This window comes from Ambystoma mexicanum, chromosome 4q, assembly GCF_040938575.1.
Source record: "Ambystoma mexicanum isolate Mex_15411 chromosome 4q, UKY_AmexF1_1, whole genome shotgun sequence".
NCBI lineage: Eukaryota > Metazoa > Chordata > Amphibia > Caudata > Ambystomatidae > Ambystoma > Ambystoma mexicanum.
Genome location: NC_090928.1, coordinates 1,118,060,690 through 1,118,075,274, shown reverse-complemented (window position 1 = coordinate 1,118,075,274; position 14,585 = coordinate 1,118,060,690).

The window sequence follows — 14,585 nt, the reverse complement described above, 5'->3', positions numbered from 1 at the left end:
TCTAAATTTCTCTTTTTAATTTCATGGAAGCGCATAGTGGTCTTCACTGCTGCGTACTCTTGCTGTTTTTGGCAATCTGCTGCTGCCTCTACACAAAGGCTCATTCAAGAAATGGGTATGTATTTAACATTAAAAAAATATTTCTGTGGTTTCTGCTGTCCCATTGTCTAAGAGAGTCGTGGTGAGGGACTTCTCAACCAATCAGGTGGGATTCAATCTGGAATTTGGCAAACGATCTCTATCATAGCAAGCCTCTTCCTTTGAAGAGCTCCAGCATGTACGTCTGGACCATCCCCATTAGACATGTGTCCCTGCCTTTCCCATCCTCCTTGCTCGACCTCCTCCCAGTCTGCCTAAAACTCATCTTGCTTGTAGTTGGCCGGTTGCAGAGTCACGTGACCAGTCAGCTATGTTAGCGATCTAATCCTGCTCTGACCCATTACCAGCAGCACAGGCAGCCATTCCTGGGAAGAGCACCAGCAGGTGCTTCCGGACCAGCCCTACCAGACTTTTGTCTCTGCCTTTGCTGCCTGTTACACCATTGCTCAACCCTTTCCAGCCTGACAGAAACCCAGCTTGTTCCTGATTGACCAGCTGCAGGGTCACATGACTACTCACTTTCCAACCCCCACAGGAGCCTGCTGCTTGGTATAAGGGCAGAATTTCTTTCTGTGGTTTCTGCTGTGCTATTTTACGAAACCACCCTACACGTTTGCGTTTTTTTCTGTGGCTTTCCTGGTTTTTTGACCTTATTGGGTGCTACAATGAATATATTACCCTAATGTTGTGGAATAGGTTGGTGGCAGCTGTAATTTAGTGTAGGCTTCAGGGGTGTAATTGGTTTTACCGCATTAGTTGCTCAATGTACCATCATAGTAGTGATTGGGGTATAAATGTATTTGTGTAAGTCCTGCTCTCTGCACCTTGTTTCTGGGCCTTTCCTTTGTCTTGGTCCACAAGGCAGGCCTAAAATGACTGTTGCGCTTACGTGGGCTCCCTCTGAGTCCAACCCTGCACTAGGGTGGCCAACTGTCCCGTATTCGGGGACTCTGTCCCGCAATTTGCAGACTGTCTGTGCGGGACGCAGGTTCTCCCGACTTGCTTTGTTCCCTGGAGTGTGACTCTCGGGTGACAGCAAGTCGGGACATCCTGCGTCCAGCCCAGCCACTCTGCAAACTGAAGTGGACATCTACACACCATGGTGCTACCGTCTGCTGTTCAGTGGCGTCGCTAGGGGGGCCGTGCCCCCCTCTCAAATCTTGTGCCCCCCACCTAAGACGAGCAGCGACTGTGTTCTCTGTTCGTTGTGTTATTTGTGACACTCACTGAGTGTCTGCATATCACACAGCAAATACTCTCCTTTTGTCTCAAAGCAAGCAGTGATCTTGGTATGCATTCTAGCATTGGTGTTCCTGCCCGGCTTTTGCACAGCGACCTCCATAGTGTGCAAGGAATGGGAGCATGTAGTGTGCAAAGCAGCTGGCGTAAGATGATGGTCGGAGCCTGGTTGGTTCCGAAGAGCATACAATGCTAGTGGTACACAGTGCAGCCATCCCTCTTTAGAGTAAGCTTCAATTTGGCTATCTTTTCCTTTAACAATCCGTTGAGCCTCTCACAAATACCGTTACCTTCCGGATGCTACGCCGACGAGAACTTGTGCTTTATACCAGCAGCAAGCTGATCTGCTCAAAGACTCCGTTAACAAAAGGAGCCCCGTTATCTGACATCACCTCACACACCCCCCATCTAGGGAACACTTCTCTCACCAGGACTTTGGCAGCACAGGTTGAGTCTGGGTGTGTACAGGGACCTGCTTCTATCCATCTAGAGAATGGACACACCACTACAATTAAGTACCTGTACCCGTTACACACTTAAATCATGTCGACATAATCAATATGTAAGTGCTGAAAAGGCCCATTTGGCAGGGGGATGACTCCTCTGACTACTTTTAATGTGTGCCCAGTGGTGAATTGCTGGCAGATTATGCAGTTCACCACAAATAATGCAACATGCTCCGCTAAATTCGGTATAAACCAGTCTTCTGTGAGCGTTGCAGCAAGATTTTCTTTTGTCATGTGAAATGGGTAATGCAACTGTTCCAATGCTATTTTTATTAGGGCTACAGGCATTACTGATTTACCAGTGCTGTCATGCTGCCACAATCCTTCAGAGGGGTTTAAAGAACACCCTTGACGCTTCCACAGGTTCTTTTCATCCTGCGGTGCCTCCCCTTGAAGCTCCATCAGTTGAGTCTGCCTCATATTACTATGGGCCTCTGGTGTGGCTCGAGCTACCATCATTCGTTCATGGGTGTGTGCCACTTCTTCTTCCATGATCGTCTCACATTTAGATGCCATACGCTTGGCCTCCGTGTCTGCTGCATGGTTTCTGAGTGACACGAAATCTGTCCCCTTGGTGTGGGCGGCGCATTTCACGACTGCTGTGCCCACTGGGAGCTGTAGGGCCTTTATCAGCCTGTCCAATAAGGCTGCGTGCTGCACTGGCGTGCTGTCCGCTCGGAGGTAGCCTTCTTTTCCAGCGCGCTAGCCCTGTGCGCACTGTGGACGTCACATGTACACCGTTACTTCCTGGTCTACATGATTCTCAATGGCGAGTATCAACGCCAGTAGTTCTGCAGCCTGTGCTGAATAATGAGATGGTATTCGTGCACTGACGAGTACTTGAAATTCTCTGTTTGCTATGTGTTTCATTACGGCAACGCCTATGTATCTTTGTCCGTCTTCTTGGTCGATTCTCGAAGAACCGTCAATGAAAACGATCTCACCACCACCACCAAGGGCATTTTCTTTCATCCTGGGGATTTCGTCATAGAATTCATCATAATTTGCACAGTCATGTATCGGCTCTCCTTCAGTGACTGGCTCAGCTATGAACATAGCTGGGTTTACTGTTTTACATCGAGCTATTTTGATCGATGGATTAGATATGATCACCTCATAGGCAGAGGCCCTTTGAGATGTCAATGTACCCTTTGGTTTCCCTAATATGGCAAATAATGAGTGCTCGACGTATAACGTCATGGAGCATCCCATTACAATAGTTGTCGCCTTCTCTATGGCGAACGCTGCGGCAGCTAAGCTTTGTTCGCATGGGAACTGGCCTCTCATTACTGGGTCCAGATTCCCACTGTAATACGCCAGGGGCTTGTACCCCAACAAGATTCTTTGGGTGAGCACTGCCGTCATAACGTTGCCATTCGTGTGCGAGAACAGGTAGAATTCCTCTGCATAATTAGGAATCCCGAGAACTGTAGCCGTGCAAATCGCTCTCTTGAGTTCTGTAAACCCTTTTTGCATTTCCTCAGTCCATTCAATTTTTTCCTTTGTCGCCTGCGCCTTCTTTAGGGCCTGGAGCAAGGGCTTAGTATACAAGCTGTAATCGAAGACCCATGCTCTAACATAATTGCACAGGCCTAGGAAGCTCTGCATTTGCTTTATCGTGAGCGGCTTAGCCGTGTTCATGATAGCTTCAGCCCTTTCTGGGGTGACCTTTTTCCCCTCATGCGAAATTAACTGGCCTATGTACAGCACCTCTTGTTGACAGTATTGTAGCTTTTCCTTGTCAACCTTATATCCTTTCTCAGCCAGTATAGTCAGTAGCTGGGTAGAATCACGCCTGCATTGCTCTTCAGTGGTGCTGCAGATCAGAATGTCATCCACATACTGCAAAACAACACTGTCTACTGCAATATTGCTTAGGTCCATTTGCAGGACTCTCTTGAAGATGGATGGGGACTCACAATACCCCTGTGGCAACCTTGTGCTTTTCAGACGCATTTGTTAGAAAGAAAATGACGTCAGATCTTGCGAGTCACAGTGTAACAGGATTGAGAAAAAAGCATTTTTCAAATCAATCACTGTGAAATATTTTGGCTCAATCGGTATGTTACACAGGATCGTAGATGGATTAGGGACTAGAGGGAACTCGGCTTCGACAATAACGTTTAATGCTCTTAAATCTTGGATTAAACGCCAAGAGCCTCCCTTTGATTTCTTGATGGGGTAAATCACTGTATTACAGGGTGATTCTGACGTCACTAGGATGCCCTAGTCCATCATGGCGGCAATTGTCTTCGCGATCCATTCCTCCGCTTCTCTGGACATGGGATATTGTCATGCTCTTGGTAAAATTGCTCCTGGCTTCAATTTGATTTTCACTTCTCCCACCCCCTTTAGGAGGCCTACGTCATAGGGTCCTGTAGTCCATACTGAGACAGGCACCTGGGCCATGTCGTCATAAAAGTATGCGGGACGGATCAGCACAACATCATTCTCTGTGGCACTTCTCGTTTGATCATTTTGACCCAGAATATCAGACTTACTTCCACCCTCGTCTCTTCTAAGTCAGGGTGTTCTTCGAACAGATCGTCATCGGTGACGTCAGTCACTCGATACCCTTCTTCAATGTCGATAATCGCACACCATTGCCTGCCTTCGTCATCGTACCCTTCGACCAATACTACTTTCCCTCGTACTACTGCAATATGTATCATCAAGGGAAATACTTGTCCCCCTTCTTCATGCATAGGTATTCTTGGTCTGAATAGAAACTTGTCAGGGGTTCTCATGGTCCTCTCTGCAAGACCTGGCAACCCCGCCATAAGCACACGGATGCTGTATGCGAAGACTTCTGGTTCTAATGGTATAGCTCTCATGGCTATGTGTCCTGAGTATGCTCTGATCATTTCGCACACGTTTGAATAATGCATTCCTGGAGTGGAGCATACTATGCCCTCCTCCATGAATGGAATTGTCATACTCAACTTTGTCATTAAGTCTCGCCCCAAAATGTTTACTGGGGTCTGCTGTGAATATAATAAAGGCACATTCATCTCACATTCTCCTACGGAGATGGGGAGATTTCCCGTAAAGTGAACTCTGCTGTGAGCTCCTGTAAAACTCTGAGTATCTATGGCCTGGCTGGACAAGGAAAACTTTGTATGCACGAGCGAGTTGCACCCGTGTCAACTAAGAAGGAATATTCTTTCCCCCCTATGACGACATTCACCCTTGGTTCCCTGTTAGGGTCTGGTGTCACTGATAGGATAGAGCACATCAGAGTTCCCAGTGAGCTGTCCTAGTTCATATATAAGTTCGGTCCACTGTATACTTGCGGATTCCCAGGGTTGCCTCCCCTTCCGGAGTTTGTGCCCTGAGACATTTGCGGTGGTGCCTGTTGGGATTGCCCTTGTGGCAGGATCCCCATGTTCGAGGGTTGAACCCCTTGCTGTGCACCTTGCTGCAAGCCTGGCGCTTGCTGCTGCACTGTGTGATTTTGTGCACCGTCCTGTTGGGAGATTGCAGGCGGATTCACCGTACCTGCTCCCATTCCTTGAGCATTTTGCACGTGCCTTGGCTTCTGCACGAGCGCGCCACATACCCTGTCATTCCACACAGCCGACACACTGGCGGTGGGCAGGCTATTTGTCCATTCGACATATCTAGATTGCCCATCTGTACGTTTTGAAAGCCTCCTTGTTTACTCTGGAAACCTCCCTGATTACTCTGCCATCCTTTTCCTCTAAATCCCCTTCCCCTCGGGTAAAATCCCACGTTACCCTGGTTGGTCTGCAGCGGGTTAGTCGCCTGTTGTACGTTCGGTTCAGCTGGGCTTGTCAGCATGGCTCCTTCGAGAGCATACTTTGAGAGTTTCTTTTGCACCAGCTTCGCTTCCTCACCCTTACGAGTTGCCTCCTTTTTTCAATTCTTTTCTTGCAACAATCTACAGTAATGTGCAATAGTCAACTGTATTTCAGCCCACGGTTTAGCTTCTACTCCTACCAATTTCTTGAGCTGTTTCTGCACCGGTTCTGGCAACCCTTGGCACAATATATGGTAGAATACACAGATAGATTTCGTCCAAGATTCATGCATTTCGAGCACCCACGCGTCTTGAAAATTCTGGATAAAAATCAACGGATCTTCTGACTCCTTCATTTTTCGAGTCATTATAGCTCCCATATCGGAAGTGTCCGGGTACAGCACTCGTAGCGCTTTCCACACTGCTGCTCTACAGTTATTAAATGGTGCTCCATCATGGGTAGTGTTAATTATGGTTACCCCAGGGTACCCTGCCCGTTTCCACACATCGTCTGCTCTTTCACCAAGTATAGCGATTAGGAGGCCCTTAATGTCCCCTATAGCTAAAGTGACACCCCCTGTCATCTTTTCTAACTCGTGAATCCACTTCCCGGCTCCCGATGTCAGCATTGGAAGCTTGTTTTTCATGTTCTCTCGATCCTTGTGTGGCCATGGAATATATTGTGGTCTTACTCCCCCTTTTTCTAACAGCGGGAATTGGAATGCGCAGTCTTCCTTCTCTTTCCCCATGGCTCTCCTGTCTATCACCTGGGTAACATTCCCGCATCGCTGTCTACCTGGCAATGTCCTCAATCTGTCTACATAGGCGGGTACTGACACCCCCCTCTGACCGTGGGGTGTTCCTACATGTAAGTCAGGCTGCGCGGCAGACTCTAATGTCCTGGGTGCAGACTCGCTAGCGTCTGACCATCGTACCCCATGTCCCTTGAGAGCCGCTTTTCGCGCCGTCTCCCTTCTTCATTTGCCTCGTCCTCCGTTTCCCCTCCGGAGTCGGACATTGATTGTTCCGAAATCACACAACTCCTTGCATCTTTGTCGTTCTTACTAATTTCTAGCCTGTCCAGGGACAGTCTCCTGCTCCCACTACTTCGGGTGACATCCTCTGTGTCATACAGCTGAGTGCTTTCCAAGCGCTCGTCTTCCCTTCCCCTGTGGGATGTTGGCTCCAACCCCATTTCATCATATATTTTATAGATCGTTTCCCCGATGCTTCTGGTGTCGAAGTCATCTTCGATATTCACCACACTCGTGCCTGGTACTGAGTCGTACGCAGGAAAGAATTCTTCAATGTCTTCCCATTCTACAACAGGATTGGGTTTTTTCACTTCCCGCTCCAAATATTCAAGATTGCGTGCCCTCTGTCTACGCTTACGTTCTATATCATCATCGACTTCCTTGCGCTTCCTCGCTTCTTTTCGAGTCTTATCTTCTTCCCTTCTCCTTTCATTTCTATGTTCATTTGCCCTTCTAACTTCCTCATCTTCCTGTCTCTTTATTCTCTTTTCACGTACTCTTTGCTCTTCCAACCTTTGCAGGTTCTGTCTGTCCTGATCATAGTACAGCCCTGTGTGGCCAGACGTACCAGAGGCTTGCCCTGCCAGGTCCCGTGGGCTTCCCGTGAGTGCGCTTTTTAAAATTATTTCAGGAACTGTTTGTTTGATTTTACTCGCGCTCTGAGTGCGTTGTGCTGCCCCCTGCCCCCCTCCCCCTGCTGCCACTTCCTGGTCCTCCTCTACCTTCCCGCCTCCCTGCCCGCCCACCCCCCTCTGATTGGGCTTCTCCTGGTCCCTCCAGGGCTACGCGACGGCCGCTCTCCACACTCGCTTCTTTGTTGAGCTGAGCGGGATCGAGTGGTTGCCCGCAGCCCTGTGTGGCCAGACGTACCAGAGGCTTGCCCTGCCAGGTCCCGTGGGCTTCCCGTGAGTGCGCTTTTAAAAATTATTTCAGGAACTGTTTGTTTGATTTTACTCGCGCTCTGAGAGCGTTGTGCTGCCCCCTGCCCTCCTCCCCCTGCAGTCACTTCCTGGTCCTTGTCTCCCTTCCCGCCTCCCTGAACACCCACCCCCCTCTGATTGGGCTTTTCCTGGTCCCTCCAGGGCTACGCGATGGCCGCTCTCCACGCTCGCTTCTTTGTTGAGCTGAGCGGGATCGAGCGGTCGTCTGCAGCCCTGTGTGGCCAGATGTACCAGAGGCTTGCCCTGCCAGGTCCCGTGGGCTTCCCGTGAGTGTTCTTTTAAAAATTATCTCAGGAACTGTTTGTTTGATTTTACTCGCGCTCTGAGCGCGTTGTGCTGCCTCCTGCTCCCCTCCCCCTGCAGCCACTTCCTTGTCCTCCTCTCCCTTCCCGCCTCCCTGCCCGCCCACCCCCACTCTGATTGAGCTTCTCCTGGTCCCTCCAGGGCTACGCAACGGCCACTCTCCACGCTCGCTTCTTTGTTGAGCTGAGCGGGATCGAGCGGTCGCCCGCAGCCCTGTGTGGCCAGACGTACCAGAGGCTTGCCCTGCCAGGTCCCGTGGGCTTCCTGTGAGTAAGCTTTTTAAAATTATTTCAGGAACTGTGTGTTTGATTTTACTCGCGCTCTGAGCGTGTTGTGCTGCCCCCTGCCCCCCTACCCCTGCAGCCACTTGCTGGTCCTCCTCTCCCTTCCCGCCTCCCTGCCCGCCCACACCCCCTCCCCTTCCTCTCCTCCTACCACCTTAAATCTTACCCCCCTGGGCAGCCCCCCTGCCCAGCAGCCCCCTTGGCTAAGGGCCCCTTAGGCAAAAGGTGGCTCCTACGGCTGCGGCTCCCATTGTGTCTGCAGGTGTCTGCAGGGGACGCTAGGCACCGTTCCGCCGCTCCATCTTATTAGCTCCACCTACTCTCCCAGCCCACCCCACCTACACCTGTTCACTTCATTACCCATGGTGCCTACACTTCACTGTGTTCTGCAATTTGTGGTAAACTAGGGCTTTTTCTCCCCTCGCAGGATTCTCAAACTTAGGTGGCCTCTCCACTGGTTACCTAATACGCATTACTGTGTTTACTGTTGCTCTGAAATGTGGTAAACTAGGGCTTGCATCTCACTTCCTGTCCGCTTGCTCTCGTCTGTCTTCCCCCCTACCTCCTATTCCATGGTGCTCTCTATCTCACCTATCTTCTCTAACTGCTTCTCCATTGACTATCCTGCTCTCCTCACTAAATCTGGTAGGAAAAAGTTTAAAAAGGACATCCTGGTCTCCAACCCAGGCCTCCCTATCGCTGACACCTACACTAGTGCCTCCTCCAAGGAAACTCTCACTGACACCCTCTTTTTCGTGCCTTCACCTGACCTATGGACCCTTCATATGGTCTCTGTGCTCTCTCCTTTCTCCTTTTCTCCCATTAATGGTGGCACCCATTGGGATGTCCTCTTGGCCTCCTTCCACTCCTCTAAGGCCATCATTAATGTCTACGCTAATGGGACCGTCTTGGTCCAAGGCCCTCAGGCCAACCTTCACCTCTTTGATAGACGCTCCCCGCGCCTCATCAACTTCCTTTCCTCTCCTGCTGTCCCCCCTCCTCTGTCCTCGGCTACCTTGCCTCCACCCTCCCTCCCTGCCCCCTCTCGTGCTCCTTCTCCACCTCCGCAGGGCATACCTCTGATCTGTACCCCTCCCCGGAAGTCCTTCAAGGATGGCAACCTTCTCCACATTGTCACTCTTAACTCTCGCTCTGCCGTCAAACATTCCTCTGATATCTGTCGCCAACTTGAGGAACTGGACCTTGACGTCATTGGTCTCACTGAGACATGGTTCACAGCCAGCTCTGTCACCAGCTTTGACACTCTCCTACCTGACGGTTACAAGATCCTCTCCGTGCCCAGGCCCAACCGTGCTGGGGGGGTGTGGCCCTTATCTTCCCTGAGTGGATTTCTGCCACTGTCACTCCTATGCAGACCTACTCCTCTTTTGAATGACCTGTCTGCCGACTCTCTCTCTCTCCTATCCATTCCCTTACCGTGGCTACTATCTATCGGCCACCTGGTCAAATTTCCTCCTTCCTCTCCGAGTGGGCGGACCTCTCCTCCTCACTCCTGTCCTCAACCACTCAACTCCTCTTTCTTGGAGACTTCAACATCCACCTGGATGCCTCCTGTCCCCCTTCTGGACTCTTTCGAAACCTCTGCGACTCTCTCTAACTCTCTATTCGCCCGTCTGGGCTGACTCATTCTGCAGGGCACACTCTTGATGCTCTGATCTCTTCCGACCTTCCCCTTTCTTTCCCTCTCTCTACTCCTCTCTCCTGGAGTGATCACTTTCTCCTATCCTCCCACCTCACCTTCCCTACCCTTCAGGCAAAGCCACCCTCATCACTGCCAACCTCCTTCTCGGTCATCCGACCCATGAAGCGCGTGTCAGTTGAGGCTTTCGCTGCCACCTTCTCGCCCCCCCTTCCCCTTCGGCTGACTCCCACCCTGACACAGCCCTCCTCACTCTCCACTCTGCTATATCTGATACTCTTAATATCCTTGCACCTGTCATGAGAATCCGCCTAAAGCCCAAAGCCAAATGTAACTCCTGGGATGACTCGGATCTCGTCACCCTTAAACGCAAGTACAGGGTGGCAGAGAGCAAATGGCATGCTTCATGTTCATCCTCTGACAAACTGGCCTGCCGCCTGCTCCAAAGGCAATACCGGCTTTCCGTTCTCACCAAGAAGAGAGCCCTTATCCAAGCCCGCATCTCTGCGGCATCTAACAATTCGGCCGAACTTAAAATCTGCATAGAGCTGGCCAACCCTGCTGCAGTCTCTACCTCTCCTGTCCCCTCCCAGGCCCTCTGCACAGCACTGGCCTCTCCCTTGATTTCAAAAACCCAGGACATCCTGTCCTCACTCTCCTCCTATCACCTCCCCCGCTCTATTCCCTGCTCTTCCTCTGGCCCTTCTGCAGCCACCCCTCCTCCCTCCTTCTCTGCCTTTCCCCTTTTTTCTGCTGACAAGGTTTCCAGACAAGTCTGATCTATGAATGTCTCGTCAAAACAGGTTGTTGCGCTCACCTGGTTCCACGGGGACGCCACCCAGCAGTTGGGACTCAGGTATCCTTCTCTGCAGTTCCCAGGTGTGACCAGCGGGAGGGTTCTGCCTGGAATACAGGTGGGCAATGTTCAAGACCCGGCAACTGGGGTAAACAGTCCCCACCACCCTGTATACCCGTGGCCTCACTGGACCTCTCCTCACCTTGTTTTTAATGCAGATATGTTCTCCGTCCTGCCTTCTTGGCAGGGGCGCGTTGTGCTTGGTGGGCGTTTGCGATCGAGTTACTTCACTGATGCCGGCCCGCTTTGAGTCTTTCAAGTATGTCTTATTACTGTGCTATATTATTGTCCTTGCATGTCTTGGTTTAACTAATGTCTTTTCTCTTCCTTAGGTGCGCGGAAGTCCAATATGTGGCATAGACTGAATTGGGTCTCGCCGGTAAGTAATGGCATTTTTAGAGCGCCTTGATGCGGTGAGTAGGCGCTAAGCGCAGCGCTATGATGCCTTGCCTCTTGCTAACCTGTTGTCTTGTCTTCCCACAGGTCGCGGTGCTCACCCGGTGCATGGAATTCCTGAGGCGATGCTGGTTGAGGAGCGGCTTGCGAGGTAAGCTTTTCGGCACCGTTCATTAAATTGTAAAAATGTCTAATGCCTTGTTTCTTCCTTTTTTGCAGATCCGTCGGTTCGGGAGAAACGCTGGTTCCAGGATGCTGATCTCAAGAATGGGTTATGGTGGTGTTCCAATCCATGTACCAGGCTGCATTGGTTTTAAAAGGGGCACATGAAATACCAGGTGGATGTGTAGGTTGGATGGTAAATCTAATTTGACGGCCGCTGGATTAATAATCGCCTTGATGGTGTAGGGACCTAAGTACCTGGGTTGAAAGGTTCGGGTTCCTTTGATGGGTATTAACCTTGGCGGCCAGCCAAACCTTGCCCCTACTTGATAGTCTGGGGCCTTTTTCCTGTGTTGGTCGGCAAATTGTTTTTGCTTGTCTTTGGCGCAAATTAGATGTTCTTGGGCCTTTTTGAAAGCCTGAGTGATGTTGGTGTGAAGGGTTTTTACTGCTGGCATTTCCAAGCTGGTTGGGAGATCCAGTTCTGAGGTACGTGGGTGTCTACCATATAGGGTGTAAAAGGGTGTTTGTCCAGTACTGATATGATATGATATGATATGGCATTTGTAACGCGCCTATACACAAGTATTCACAAGGAGTTGTTAAATGCGTACTCGGCTATCCATAGTAAGTCCTTCTAGTCTCTTAATTCATGGTGCAACATGCATCGTAGATATTGCTCAAGGGTCTGGTTAGTTCTCTCGGTCTGACCATCCGTTTGGGGGTGATGGCTAGTGGATAGCCGGACGTCAATTTGCGCCATTGCACAACACTTTTTCCAAAAGTTAGAGACGAACTGGCTACCTCGATCGGAGATCAGGACTGATGGGAAGCCATGTACTTTAATAATACCGGAAGTGTGCAGTAAGGGCAAAAAAACCCTTTTTTTTGATGGGGGCCTGACTCCAGAGGGTTTAGGCAAATATATCAAAAGAAAATGGAGTCAAAGGCTACCCTTGTCAGTGACGCTAAGGTGGTTTGTCTAAAAGGGTGCAGTGGAGCTTTGGATAACGTATATCAATATGCTCTTCCAGAAAAAGAGAGACAGTTAAGTTCTGCAATTTATTAGTTCACATCCAATAAAAGAATATTTAAAACAATGACATATGCCGTCCTGGGCACAAAAAGATATTGTATATAGATCACAATACTTTGTACATATTTCAGTGGGTTAGTACAATTCAAGTGACTGTGATTTTATGCATTGCTAATAATAAGGCAATACACAAGCATTGTCGACACACAAACAATTTAGGTGTTTCTGGTGCGGTGGATAGGTGAAAGGAACCAGCGGTTGGAGTGTTCGTGGCCTGCTGGTAATGGCACCGCACTGTCGTCAGGACTGAGGGAAATTGGAGAACAAAGGTGCCGTAAGGAGAATGTTATGCGCTTGTAATTGGTAAAACATAGGATGGGGTATTAGATCTGGAGTTCATTGAAAAAGGCAAAGTATAATTGCACAAAAGGGACAATGCAGGAAGAACAGCCTACCTAAGGTAGTTCAAGCGTCATGACTGATTGTTGTTGGAGGTGCCAGCGGTTGAGTGCCTGGCGTGTTGATTGTAGTACGCAAAGTGGATAGGCGATCTCTGTGGTTGCTAAAGAGATTCAAAAGAATGTTTGTGGTTCAAAGGAACTGGCACATTGAATGTGGTATAGAGAAAAGGGATAAAAACAAGGGATTGTATTACCTTGCAGGATCGATCTTGAATTAAAGTCGAAAAAAGTGGCGGGAGCCGTTGTTTAATGGCTACGCCTGGTTACTGTGAGAGTCCTGTTGAAAAGGGACACAGATGTATGTAATACAGGGTGTGTATTGCTCGCTGCAGAGGTAAGCGTGACTTTGCAATGCCCGAGTGAAAGCAGACAAACATGCAGAAGAAAGGGCCGTGCACAGTCCTGTGAGAAAACTCTAGGGATGAATAATGTTGATTTCTATATTTGCTATTTCACGTGGTTTGAGTGGTCACCCGTGATATTGCATGGGATTTAATGATATGGGCAAATGCAAAAATTGCATGGGCTTAGAGCATGCAGCTGATTTAAAAGAATGCTGATCGCGCTTGTGACTCGATTGTACACGTAAATTAATTTGACCGTGAGGGGCCATGTTGTAACTTAGCGAAATAGCCGTGGTCCCAGTAGTCAAGTAAGGACAAATAAATGCGCAGAACAGGGAGTCTTAGAGCTTACCTCTCAGCGAGCTGTATCAGTGGCTTGCGTTTTTGTCTGAATGGTGCGCATGCGTGATGGCTGTAATATATGAGATTGTTTCTAAACCAAGCAAGACACGATGCGCATGTGCAAACGAGTGGCGTAGCTGTGTAGAGCATGGGTAGTGTTTCTATTATGGCGACACCGCCGGGAATGATCAGTGCGTCATGGCTCGATACGTGCACTTAAATAAGGACAATCTCACAAGATGGAATGTCATTTAGATGTTAATGTACAACAAAGAAATTATAATTTTGCCAAACCTTATGTTTTTCATAAAAGGTCATTTAGATGTTGATGTACACTGAAAAAAATGTCATTTTACCAAACCATGTGTTTTTGTGGAAAATACAACCTTTTGCAGAAGTAAGAAAGAAATAGAGGGTCACATCAGAAATAATAATAATGCTAGTGAAAGGTAGGTGCATTAATATATCAACGCATATCTAAAATGAGAAAACATACAAAAATGTTCGAAATTTAGACAAAGGATCATATATATACATTGCTCCTTGAAAAGACCGCAAATTGTAAGGGTGTAGGGAATAGAGACCCATCTTGTTAACAAAAACAATCATTTTAGTTGGTAGTAAATAGAGGAATATTGCAGTGTAAATGAAGGAATGAAGATTAATGACAGAAAACAGAGTAGAAAAGAAGAAATAAATTCATCATGGGAGTTTGTTAATAAAGCCCATGTTTGTGTTCGTATGTTTGCTGACTAAAAGGTGTTTAAAACAAAAGGTTTTTAAATCAACAGTCGAGAGAGAAAAGAGGGTTGCTGGATCATTTGTTAAAGAAAACTACCTTAGCGTCACTGACAAGGGTAGTCTGACTCCATTTTCTTTCGATATGTTTAATAATACCGTCCAGAAATACATTGGCTAGAGTGGATGCGTCAGGGAGGCCTTTGAGCGGAATAAAGTGCGCCATCTTTGAGAATAGGTCTACGACTACAAGAATGGTGTTAAACCCTTGGCTGGAAGGTAGGTCAGTGATGAAGTCGAGGGAAAGAGTGTGCCATGGTGCAGGAGGAATGTCCAAAGGTTTTAGAAGGCCAGATGGTTTTTGTTTTTGCGACTTGTTTTGTGCGCAGACTCCACAAGACTGAATGTATTGGATGACATCTCT